This window comes from Dermacentor albipictus, chromosome 10 (assembly GCF_038994185.2).
Source record: "Dermacentor albipictus isolate Rhodes 1998 colony chromosome 10, USDA_Dalb.pri_finalv2, whole genome shotgun sequence".
In the NCBI taxonomy this organism is placed as follows: Eukaryota; Metazoa; Arthropoda; class Arachnida; order Ixodida; family Ixodidae; genus Dermacentor; species Dermacentor albipictus.
The window spans coordinates 64567365-64579952 of record NC_091830.1 but is presented as its reverse complement, the minus strand read 5'-3'; the positions used below and the strand labels follow the sequence as shown (position 1 = coordinate 64579952).

Below are 12588 nucleotides of genomic sequence, written 5' to 3'. Positions count from 1 at the left end.
CCTTGGGTGGCTGACCGCGGCGCCGGCGATTCTTCTTCTGTGGCTCGCGCCACCGCCGCGCGCAGATGGCGTGCGATTTGATCTTGTTCTTGCGTCCAAACAAAGGCGGACACCCACTATCCTAGGGACTAGCTGACGAGAAAGTATAGGCGCATGTGTATTTATTACATGTGTATTTATTATGATGATGAAAATTTTCTTTCTGTGACTAAGGAAAGGTTCCTTCTCCCTCTTGCTGCTGTTTTCGTTTACATATGGCGCTGTAAGAGTTGGGATCGGGCATGAAATAGGTTAGTAGCTGGCCCGTGCTCTCGTCCGACAGTCGTCCGAGACAGCTGTTAAGCCTCAACGGTTTATTGCGCCGGTAGAGCGCTGAAGACGATGACGCTGGCCATGATGATGAATATATACAGATGAAGAAGATGAAGGGGTAATATAATGCTCACACAGTTTCGCACGCGCGTGAAATGAGCCAACCTGGCCGCTGGTTATGGCGGGAAACACCGTATGAAAGGTTTAAACGCGAAACATGCACAATCTTTGTGGAACGGCAGCGGCCGTCCAAAGTCGGAACAACTGGAGTGACACGATAGTTAACTGGAGAAGTCTGTTCTCGAACAATGTGGGGCCCGTTAAAACGGGACTGAAATTTCTCGCACAATCCAGGAGCGCGGGATGAGATCCAAAGTAACACTTCGTCTCCATTGTGGATGGAAACGACACGGTGAGATGCATCATAGCGAATTTGGCGGTCTTGTTGACTGGCGTCGGTGTTGAGGCGGTCACGTTGGCGACACCGAGCAACGCGCGAAACGAACTGCTCACACGCTGATGTGGGCGCAGGCAGGGGGACACCCAAGAAAGAAGGGTCGAGGATAGCGGTTCTGAAAGCAGTGGGCAGACAGGTTTGGCCAAGGCTTCCCTGGCAGGCCTTGTGTTTACACACCTTCCAACTACGCGCGTGGGCTTCGTCACTTCGGTCAAGTTCATAAGGTGAACTTGACCGAACATCTCCCGCTGAACTCCCGTGAACATCTCCCGCTGAATTGCAACACTAGTTACTATATTCCCTCGGAGCAGAAAAAAATTGCAAATCAAGAAACATGGATGTCACATTGACGAGACTACGATTTCGTGTCCCACCCCTAAATTTATTTATTTACTATTTATTTATTTCACTATTCACAGGCCCCAAAAGGGCGTTACAGAGGGTATGGGCACAATGAATAAGATGAATATGAGTACAAATGAATAGGTGAGATTGAGCGACCCGTAGAAGACAAAGTTTAGCACTGAGTTGGTTTTAAAAAAAAATGGCTGTGGCTTAGCTAAGGTTAAGCCCAGGATGCGAAGCATACTAGCCTTTATTTTAACGCGACAGCGTTAAGGAGCTCGTGTCGCAGAAAAGCCGGTGTCGTCGGCGTCGGCTCAGGCGTGCGGCGCTTGCTCAGGCGCACATTTCGTTGTCGCGCCGAACGCTGCGTTGCTCGACGCGCACCGCGTCCGATGCGGGGCGCGACGCCGCGAGCGACGGCGGGAGTTGGAGCGCCGGTTCTCCTCTGTCGTGACGTCACGGTGTCACGTGATTTCATGGTCACCGCCGCGCCTGAGGAGCTGGGTTGAGCCCTCGTAATATGCTTCGCATAAAACATTATCTAAACCCGACTGTAGAATAAGAGTAAATAGGTTAATCGAACTTTTAATTACAGTAGCGAGTCGTTGATATATATCAGGAATAGTAACGGGCCCAAGAGCCATGAGGAACACCTGGCATCACACTACAGGGCGGGGATGCAGAATCATTGGCTATTACAGTCTGGGTGTGGTTGGTTAGGAAGCATTCGATCCCTTTCAGAACATAAATTAGGTTCAGTATACATTAAGAATGCTAATTTTAAGAAGCAGCAAATAATGAGACGTCCACCGATCTGGTCTATGTGTCATTTCTCCTTAGTAAGTTTTGGGTCAAATTAGAAGCGATTGAACACTGCTTACTGGGCTGCGGATGTTCATTCTCTTACCTGAGGGAAATGTCCTCGCAAATTGCAGTGCGACAGCTCGGCCTGCCTTTGAGCCCTCCTGCGCGACTGCTTTGGGCTCTACTGTGCTGGTACACTCACGCAGGGATGGACGCCTCGTTATGGAGAACTGAGATAGAGAAAGAGATTTGAATTTCCAATCGATTTTATTGTTAATTGCATCACCAATTTGATTCCTCGCTCGCCGTGTTTCATATATCGTGATATTATTCCCTTTAATGCTACCAGAATAAATGATAATACAACTATCTCCATATATTTCACTCGCTTTCACCTATACGTCATAATTTAATATTTCTAAATTTATATCCCGAAAGCCAGTGCGGCTGAGTCTCACCATGTTTGCATTTCTTCAACAAAATCGGCGATGTTGGGGTATCACACTTGCCTCCTTGAAAGAGCTCAGCACCGCACTACGTACGTGCTTCTGAAAGCAGTTTGTAAATAGATCCTCACTTTCCCGGACTGTGAAAGGTATTACATACACCAACTAAGAACGAGAAGAAAGGGGGTTAACCATGGGGCCCGATTTTCATTAATCAGATCATGAGACGCCAACTAAGAAAGACACCGAGGAAAATATAAGGGAAATTACTTGTACTCACTAACTGAATATAATAAATGATAAATTAATGGCAGTGAAAGTGGATGAAAAAACAACTTTCCGCGGATGGGGAATGATCCCACGCCTTCGCATTACGCGTGCTATGCTCTAACCAATTGGACTACCGCGGTGCCATCCCCTGTTACTAGAAGAACTAACCTTGGGAGTGTTAGCCAGCGCCACCAATCACAAACATTGGCGGCGGAAGTGGAACATCCCTTTGCAGCAGGCGTCACGAGTACGTGATCTTTCTGGGTGAAGACAACTGGTCAGAAAGACCCGAAAGATGACGTACTCGCGAAGTGAGTGGCAGAAAGGATGTTCCACATCCGCCGCCAAGGCTTGTGAGTAGTGGCGCTGGCTAACACTCCCAAGGTTAGTTCTAGTAGTGATTACATAAATACTCAAGAGAGTGGGTGGAGAAACCGCGCCGAAATTGGGATAACGTCAAATTTCTGACACTGGAAGATGACAAAGATAACAGCATTGTTGAAAGCCTGATATTACTCGGTTTGTATGCAATTCGGAGATTACGAACTGACTACGTCCTATAGCTTTAAGAAAACGCGAAACCTGCGTGGACGCACTTTTGCGATGCTTTTGCATGTGCGCTGTTGGGTGGCGAAGAAGGCTTTAGCTAGAGATGGCAGGTGTGGCAAAAGCGTCTGCAGCAAAGACGGGTACTTAAATGATGTGCGATTCCCTCTGTGTGTGTGTTAGAAAAGCTGCAAAAAAAAAATAACGCTGGTACCTGCTATGTTAAAAAAAAAGTAAGGAAGGCGCGGAGTAATAATAATAAAAAAAAAGCCGCGGTAGCTCACTTGGTTAGAGCATAGCACGCGTAATGCGAAGACGTGGGATCGTTCCCCACCTGCGGCAAATTTTTTTCATCCACTTTCACTGCCATTAATTTATCATTTCTTCAATTCAATCAGTAAGTACAAATATTTTCCCCTGTGTTTTCCTCTGTGTCTTTGTTAGTTGGCTTCTCACGATATGAAACACCTTCCGCATGACATTTACGTAAGCGTCATTTTTAAAAAATCAAACAGGCCCTGCTCAAACATCATCATTGACTTTAGTGAGAAACCACAATATATTCTTTCGGTTCAACATCTAGAGGTCTATTTTCTAGAATATTCTTAATTGATTCGGACTGAAAATTTCACTTTTCAAACATACCTGCTCAAAAGATAATTATAAGGACAACATCGTCAACAGAACATGTAAACGTTTGTTTAGGGTGTGGGGTTGAACTGGTACTAAATCTTGCATTGACAGATTTCCAAGGGAACCCGACATCCCACACCTAGGCGAAAGGGATTCAAGAGCTGTAAAACATATTGGGAATGCAAGTTTGTGTAGCTTGTATTTACAAAACAAGTCAGCCTAGTGTACTGTACCCTCGGCGGGATTCGAACCCGCAATCCCCGGTTTAGGAGACCGATGCCTTATCTGTTAGGCCACGAGGGCGAACGTTCTAGCAACCGCTACGGACCGCCAAGACAGACAAAAAAATCTCATAACGCATAACCTTTGTAGGATTGTGAACAGGTGGATTGCCGTGCAAATTTTATGGCAAAAATTTTCAACCGAATTCAGAAAAGCCCTCGACCGCCGCGGCCGCCGCTCCCGAATGCATCGCAAGCAGCGAAAGTCACCCAACCGCACCAGCGACCAGACAGGTAGCGCCATCTATGAATCCATTTCGAAACTCCGCCATGATACGCGCCTGCTTGGCACGTTGCCGATTTTTGACGTTGCTGTCACCCTGCTGCTGGCCTGTCCACCGTGCTCCTTGCAACTGCCGTACTGAGAATCATCACTGTTTCTACTGCCTCATCGTGGCGATAATTCGGCGCAGATGCAAGGGGTGAAGAATGCTTGTCCAGACAGCACCGAGAAAAGTGCACCTACGACGTCTGTACCGGTTCCAAGGTGGGTACTGCAACAGGCGTAGCCGAAGTATCGAGAGTTTCGCGCCAAAATGAGTTTGGCGGGAAGTTTGGCGGGCAGTTTGAATCGGACTGAGCGGGCGTGTAGGTGGCTAGTGATGACCTAGTTCTTGAGTAAAGATTTTCTTTCTTTTTTTGTCAGCACGGAATGTGAGCACAGCGTCGCCGTATCTTCGTAACGTCAGCGACGCCAAAATTGTTCATAGATTGTTCCATGTGCATACGACGTTTAAGAACTCTCCGTTTATGCACTCCTTCCTTTCCTTCAGATAATTTTCTTGTTTTGGATAAGCTAGATTGTCGGCACAGAAATATGACATCCAGCGAGAGGGAGAGAGAGAGAGGTCATGTTTACTTCATAGGTTCGTCTTTACCTAGATCCTCATCTGTTCTTACTTGAGGCAGTTTTACAGCGAAGCTGTTAGGCTCTAGTTGGTGGACACTTTTCTTGTCAGCATTCGTCAGCAAAAATGTCAGCAAATGTGATTATAATTGTACGGTCACTCGAGGCAAATTTTTGCCATCAGCGTCATGTTCCGTACAGACGGTTTATAGCGCCGTGGCATGGACGCTGCCATGTTTGAACACTTGACCGCGCCGCCATTAAGTGCCTCCTTGGCTTCCCGAAGCGGACGACGTTCTGTGCAACGCAGAAAAGTGCCGTTTTCGCTTTCTGGGGGAATTATTATGCGCCAGTAATGCAAAACTTTCTACTGAAAGCGCGAACGGAACATTAGTTCAATATGATAATTTACACATGATCTCACCTTAGCCTGATGGAGGTGAGCGGATAATTGAAGTCGGCGCGCGTGCGTTTTCTGAGAAAGCGATACGAGATTGCGCGAGCCTCACTCACTCACTCACTCACTCACTCACTCACTCACTCACTCACTCACTCACTCACTCACTCACTCACTCACTCACTCACTCACTCACTCGCTCACTCACTCACTCACTCACTCACTCACTCACTCACTCACTCACTCACTCACTCACTCACTCACTCACTCACCCACTCGCTCGCTCGCTCAATAAATAAATAAATAAATAAATAAATAAATAAATATATCAATCAATCAATTCTTTTTTACATTCATTACATCACCTGCACATAACGAGCGTGAGGACAAAAACGAAAAGCTGCTAAGTAGCAGCTTGACATATGTCTATCATATATCTCCTTGAAAAAGACAAGTCCACTTGTCGAAACGTTGGCTCACGCTTTCACCTTGTTCCCATTTTGCTCACGCCTTGAATTTCCATATCTCGCATTGCCGCTGCTTTCCTTCTATGTCTCCTTTGTTTTCCTTGGTAAGATCTGGTGTCTCTTACCCCTTCAGAACTATGTAAACCGTCACGACGGTGGCTATGTGCGAGGAGCATGTGGGATATACGGTTTTCTGTGCCATTAAATGTGTACTTCTTGTTTCCGCTGCCTCAAGGTATTGAGCCCAACGTGACTCGGGTGTTTTGCATTTCTATGAAACTCCAGTCGGTCAAGAACAGCTCTTTTTCTTTTTTTGGCTTTACGCGCTCATGATACAATTCGCAGCGTTACCGTTTTAATTCGCGCACTTGCCACAACACAGGAAAATTTTCTGAGTTTATTATCATTGTTCTTCTGAGTTTATTATTGTTCGTTCTGAGTTTATTATCATTGTTCTATGTACAATCCACTGCGATTACGCGCACGTAAACGCAGTGGTCTTCACAGTCGTGCCAACTGTTAAACTTTTCTTGTTATTGTAGTGCATATCGTGTTCTGTTCTACCCCTCTTTTCTGTAGTGCCTACCCCTTACAAAAATGACTTTAGACTGTCTATAGAAAGTCTATAGACTTCTTATAGACGACCTTTCCTTTCTATAGATTTGGCCTTTTGTTGATACAAAGTCTGTAGACTGTCTATAGACGAAAGTCGATAAAGTTTCTATTTCTTTTTGTCTATACGCAGTCTATAGACGGTCTATAGAAAAAAGTCGATAAGGTGTTTGCTCTTTTTTGCCTACTTCCCCTCTATGGACTACTTATAGACGAAAGTCGATACAGCTTCTATCTATTTTTGTCCATACTTTGTCTATAGACTTTCTATAGACGAAAGTCGATAAGGTTTCTATTTCTTTTGTCTACTCGCAGTCTATAGACAGTTTATAGAAAAAAGTCGATAAGGAGTTAGTTTCTTTATTGTATCCTTCCCCTCTATGGTCTACCTATAGACAAAAGTGGATTACGGTCTCTATCTATTTTTGTCCATACTTTGTCTATAAACTTAAATTAAAGTATGGGGTTTTACGTGCCAAAACCACTTTCTGATTATGAGGCACGCCGTAGTGGAGGATTGCGGAAATTTCGACCACCTGGGGTTCTTTAACGTGCACCTAAATCTAAGTACACCGGTGTTTTCGCATTTCGCCCCCATCGAAATGCGTCCGCCGTGGCCGGGATTCGATCCCGCGACCTCGTGCTCAGCAGCCTAACGCCATAGCCACTGAGCAACCACGGCGGCTATACTTTGTCTATAGACTTTCTATAGACGAAAGTCGATAAGGTTTCTATTTCTTTTTGTCTACTCGCAGTCTATAGACAGTCTACAGAAAAAAGTCGATAAGGTGTTTTTTTTTATCCTTCCCCTCTATGGACTACCTATAGACGAAAGTGGATACGGTCTCTATCTATTTTTGTCCATACTTTGTCTACAGACTTTCTAAAGACGAAAGTCGATAAGGTTTCTATTTGTTTTCGTCTACTCGTAGATTATGGACGGTCTATAGAAAAAAGTCGATAAGGTGTTTCTTTCTTTTTTGTCTGCTTCCCCTCCATATAGACTACCTATAGACGAAAGCCGATACAGTCTCTATTTATTTTTGTCCATACTCTGTCTATAGACTCTCTATATTAGACAGTTAATAATAATAGTCGGCTAAGGTTTCTATTTCTTTTTCTCTCCTGGTGTATTGAATGTCTATATAAGAAAGCCGATAATATGTAATGCCGAGTTCCCATACTCCCCGCCCTCTGCGAAGGCGATGATATGGCACTGGTTCATGCGCGACCGGCACCGCGTGCAACCCCGGCGCGGCGGGCAAACCGTGCAGACTGCTAGTCGTCATTCGGTGCAGCTGCACCGAACGAGGATCGCGGCGGAACAGGCAACGTCCGAGTCACAAAGGTCTTCCAGGCACCCGAAGGCCCTAATCCTGGCTGCTTCCCGGACGTACACTTCGCGAGACCAGCTGGTGAAGGTCAGATGGTGATGATGTGGCAAAGGTGGTGAATAAGTCGCGAAAGCCGGCAGACCAGGTGGTGAATTCACCACCTGGTCTGCCTCTGAGTTGTCGTGGTATTGCGTGTCTATAGATTAACAATAGACAAACATCGTTAATCTGGGCCCAACCCGTGTACGCTGTAACCAAGCGCAGGTACCGGAGGATAATACGTAGCTGCGTTTGATATAAGGCACTGAAGTTGTATACTGCTGAGATTGCTGTAGAGCCTATTTGTAGACATTAGTATACACATAGTGTATACCTCCGCATTTGTTGACCACATGATATGATCTACGTAGTCGGTCTCGGCAATCCCAAGACAGTCTTCACAGTTGTCGCATCACTTTTGCGGCAGTAGAATAAAGAAAGCAAAACGCCGATCCAATTGTTATAATAGTTGTTATGAACGCCAGCTTCAGCTACAAGTGGATTCCAAACAGGCATCGAGCTAACAGCAAGGACACTCGTAATGTTTGTAGCTGACAACGCGGACTTTGTGAATGTGCGATGAACCGATGTCGCGCATGTGGTGTTCGCGTTGTGTGTCGTCCGATTCTCGGATACTTTTCACATTTTCTTCATACCTCGGCTGCGTCACTAACATAGGGCGGTTTTTTGTTGACTGATATCCTGCACTATAAACCCATCAAAGTTTCTCATTCACTTAAAATAGGTGCCAAATTATCAGAGCCCACCCAGTATTTCGCCGGCGGTATGCCTGGGCAGCCACGCATATGAGTACCTCAATGCTGTACTGGTTGCTTTGACCTATCACCGGAACAGAAAATTAGCACTAACATACGTGCGGGCATCACATTTGGTGGTACGCTGGAAGATATGCTACAAGTACGCTGTATTACTAATCGACGCTGGCAATAATGCGTCTGAAACCTTTGAAGGGCCCTGTAATGGCTTTTACAAACAGCGCATTCAAGTTAGCGTTCCAGTCTCATACGATAGCCCACAGCGTTTGTCATACAACCTGCCAGCGCATTTCCTTCGTCCACGAAAAAAGATGAATAATGGTGATAAAGATGAATAAGCCACCCGTTCCGGCGCGCATGGCGCGCAGAGAGAGAGCGAAAAAAAAAATGAAGGAGGAAAAGGCGCTCACACTCCTCCGAGCGCGCGCGCTCTTGCGCGCGGAGCTCCTGCGCATGCGCGGAGATCTTGCGCATGCGCGGCGGTGCGCCATCTCAACGAGTGCGCCAGGCACGTATACGGTTGTACCGGTGTGCGGTGTCCGCCTGAACGTTGGTGTCTGTGTATGCGTGTCATCTTTGTGGCATCACACGTCAACTACACTGAACGGTAAGCTTTAGCAAAGATGTTTTGCGTCAATAGCTCATGATTATGTGAGCGCATTTCGTAGCGCGAAGCGGCTGCATGTAGCGCAGGCGACTCGGGTATAGTGTCGGTTTGTCGTTGACATGGTTTCATAACGCGCTCTTGTTCTCGCTTCTACTATACGGAATGTTTTACGGCGAGCGATCGCTCGGGCTTGTTGATTTTCGCATAATAGTTTAGGTGCGTAAAGAAGGAAGCTACACCATGTTTTAACTTGATATTGAGCTACCACTAAGCGGATTGTGTATGTTGGGCAGCCAGTGTGGTAGATCTCATTTCGTGGCGCTTGATCCGGCCGCGATGAATGCTGCGCCGCATGTGTAGTGAAATTCTCGTGACACGCTTTACGTATATATCTCGAAATTGTGTTAGCATCAAGAATGTTCTGACAGACACGTATAGTTAAATAACTGCTAACGTACTCGGATGAAAGGCCGTGTTTGCGGGGCATGCATCAGCAGTGTGTGCACTGCCGTTTTCGCATTGTTTTTAAGGTAGCAGTATTTTTAAGGTTTCTGGCAACCAATCTAAATAATTTTGGGAAGTTACCGCAAGCAAAACACGAGACTTGAAGAAATGTCAAGCGAAAATCTCTAGATTCACCCAATCTATTTATATGCAACCACAAACGCTTTTGGAGCATGAAACCTGCGATAAGCTCAGTCACTCGCAGCTTCGCAACTTAGCCGAAAAAATTGGAGCACAATAAATTAGTCGCTCCGGGAAGCACCTTTACACGTTTCAGACTGAAGGCATTGCGTTTGACGGTAGTTGGAAGATTTGTTTTTTGTCTCTTTTTTAAACAGTTTAGCAGCAGAAGTTATCTTTCGAGCTATATGAAAAGCGTTAAGCGCCTTTCGATGCTTTGGGGTTATGCAGTTTACGTGCTCTTAATCTCTAGGCAGCTGCTGGCGTAGATTCGCATTGTGCCAGTCGTGCACGGTATGAAGCCCTTGTCGTGCGCAATAAGTGTTCCGGTTTTCATTACTGTTGCATGTAGTGCCGTCGTCTTGGACAGACTGCATACTATATGCGCTGTACAAAAGAAAAAAGAGCCAGATTATCAGTTTGGTGGTCTTTTCTTAGTAGATAACGCACAGATTATTCAAATAATTCAGTGGACATTGCATTTGTTCTACCCTTATTAACACACCTAAGAGATCGAACATGTTTTAGTTGATAAGTGACCTGATCAGTACGCCCCCATTCATGCGCATTCTACTGAAAGTGTGGCAAATGTATTCATCTCGAAGTATGAGAAAAGAGACAATGCAGACTGTTCTAAGCGGAAATAAATTGCAAATGTTAACGTGATTGTTCAAAACTGCAGTCAGTATGCTGAGCATGTTCGATCGGCACGGGCACATTGCATTAACACCTGAAAAATGTGCACAGTCCAGCAGGGTATCTTTGTTTCAACAATTATTATAGGAATCGTTTGGGATTCTCACATTTCTTTCATTTTTATGAGTACACTGTGTGTCACATGAACCTGTCTTGAAACGAAACGTACCGTTGCTAACACCGGCTACCATTATGGTTGTCTAACTGGTTATCATACTATAATATAACGAAACATCATTGCCATGTAGTCTTTAGTCACAGGTAAACAAAGTCAACTAGAGGCATAAGTGGTGAGAGCAAATTATATAGAAAACTACTATTGAACCGTAAAAATAACTCATTGTATAGTTTTCCCTCACATTGTTGCATTTGTTTTACGCGTGTCTCTGTGTCTTCCGTGCTGTACTCGTGTGGCCATCAATTACGAACTTGCCGAAGCCCTTGTCAGCTTTATTAAATAAGGGATTCAAGTCAGTTGCATCTAATACTACATGTTAAGTGACTGACGTGTTATTCGTTTTATCTAAATATTATGGACTGGCACTACTTGGCAAGCATTAAACCATAGTATTTTTTATTGCACTTAAGCTGCAGGCGTCATAGATTGCCAGAAAATTTTCATGAAAACAGCCAGGAAAGGCTTGGAAAAAGATCGGGAAACTTTAAATTGGCCACATAGGTATGCTGTCTTGTTACATGTCAAAGTTTCCAGAAAGTCTCTGTGTTAAATATATTTTTAAAACGTTTCACTTCATAAAAATTGAAGGGAATTGGTTCTATTTATTGAAAAAAAAAAAAGAAAGTCAAGCAGACTGACAAGGCATTTCTTACTCAATACGTTTTTTTTTGCGTTAACTAAACGTCCTGAACCTCGATAGCCTAGAAAAAATTTTCATCTTTCAAAGCACCTTAAATAATTTACTGTAATAGAATTCATTCGAACTATACTATCAGTTCTGTTTCCTAGGAGGTGCATATCTGTCGTGCCATGACACGAAGTGCTCGTGTGGTATTCCGGGTGCTCATGTGGTATACCTAACTTGGAAACCTGTTAGCATGCCCAAGAGGCCTCATTACCTGTAAGAAATTAAGGTACCATATCAATACAATCAACCCATCCGCCATCTGTTGAAGTTATGGCCAATGACCCATTCATTTAAAAGTATGAGAAATACATTTCAATGTGTACTAAGCAAAATAAATTACAATCTTAGGCATGATACTGGGAATATTCCAGTCACATCTCCTGAAAACATCCCTCTGCACGGGCATACTTAACTACCAGCCAAAAAAACTGTACAGACAGCCCAACTGGGTAACGTTTCCGCAATAAATATAGGGACCATTTGGGATAAGTACATTAATGCATCATATATGAACTTGTCATAAAAGGGAACATACTGTTGCTGACACGAGCAGCAGTTGTGACTGTTTAATTGTTCACCATACCATGCAATAGAACATTGCATAAAGGTACTGATTTGTATTGACAAGCAGCCATTAGTCATAGTTAAACCGCATTAAGTATTGACTTAGATGGTTTGAGTAAATATATTCAGCTGCTTAATGAACACACAAAGAATACACATCTGTTATTTTTGCCTCATATTGCTGCATGTACTTATTTGCAGCATACACCTGCAGCACCTTTGGGACTAATGACACAAAGGTCAAGGCCAGCCTGGCGACCATGCTTGCCAAGGAGTAGTGTAAATATTTAATCTGTTTCCATAATAGCATAAGACAAGAATTTAAGGAATTCATGTATTATATCGAGCAATAAAAACGGTTAATGTATTGCCGGTGCATTTGTTTTATTTTTTGCACTGCATGATTCAGCACTATATAAATTCTTTCTGTTTATGCAACATATATGAAAGTACAGCTGGTTCAGGAGCTTTATTAATCTACTATTGGTAATGCATAAGTGCAGATGAAAAGGAACAGGTGCACATGCATATCTGCATTCCATGCATTTCATATCTATAAAATGAAATGAAATACATTCAAAACGTTTTGCTACCGCATGTAATGA

At 44.3% G+C, this 12588-nt stretch overlaps 1 protein-coding gene, 1 long non-coding RNA gene and 1 other non-coding gene across 3 annotated transcripts in view; 2 read left to right on the top strand and 1 right to left on the bottom strand.

The window, feature by feature from the left end:
• LOC135904182 (telomerase reverse transcriptase-like) overlaps positions 1–12588 on the top strand; it is a 62670-nt gene that overhangs the window by 7323 nt on the left and 42759 nt on the right. The window lies entirely within an intron of this gene.
• Positions 4044–4116, bottom strand: TRNAR-CCU (transfer RNA arginine (anticodon CCU)). The gene has a single exon. It is a non-coding gene; the product is annotated as a tRNA-Arg (tRNA).
• LOC135904221 (uncharacterized) lies at positions 8652–12355 on the top strand. The gene is made up of 2 exons (XR_010565043.1): positions 8652–9173; positions 12185–12355. It is a non-coding gene; the product is annotated as an uncharacterized lncRNA (long non-coding RNA).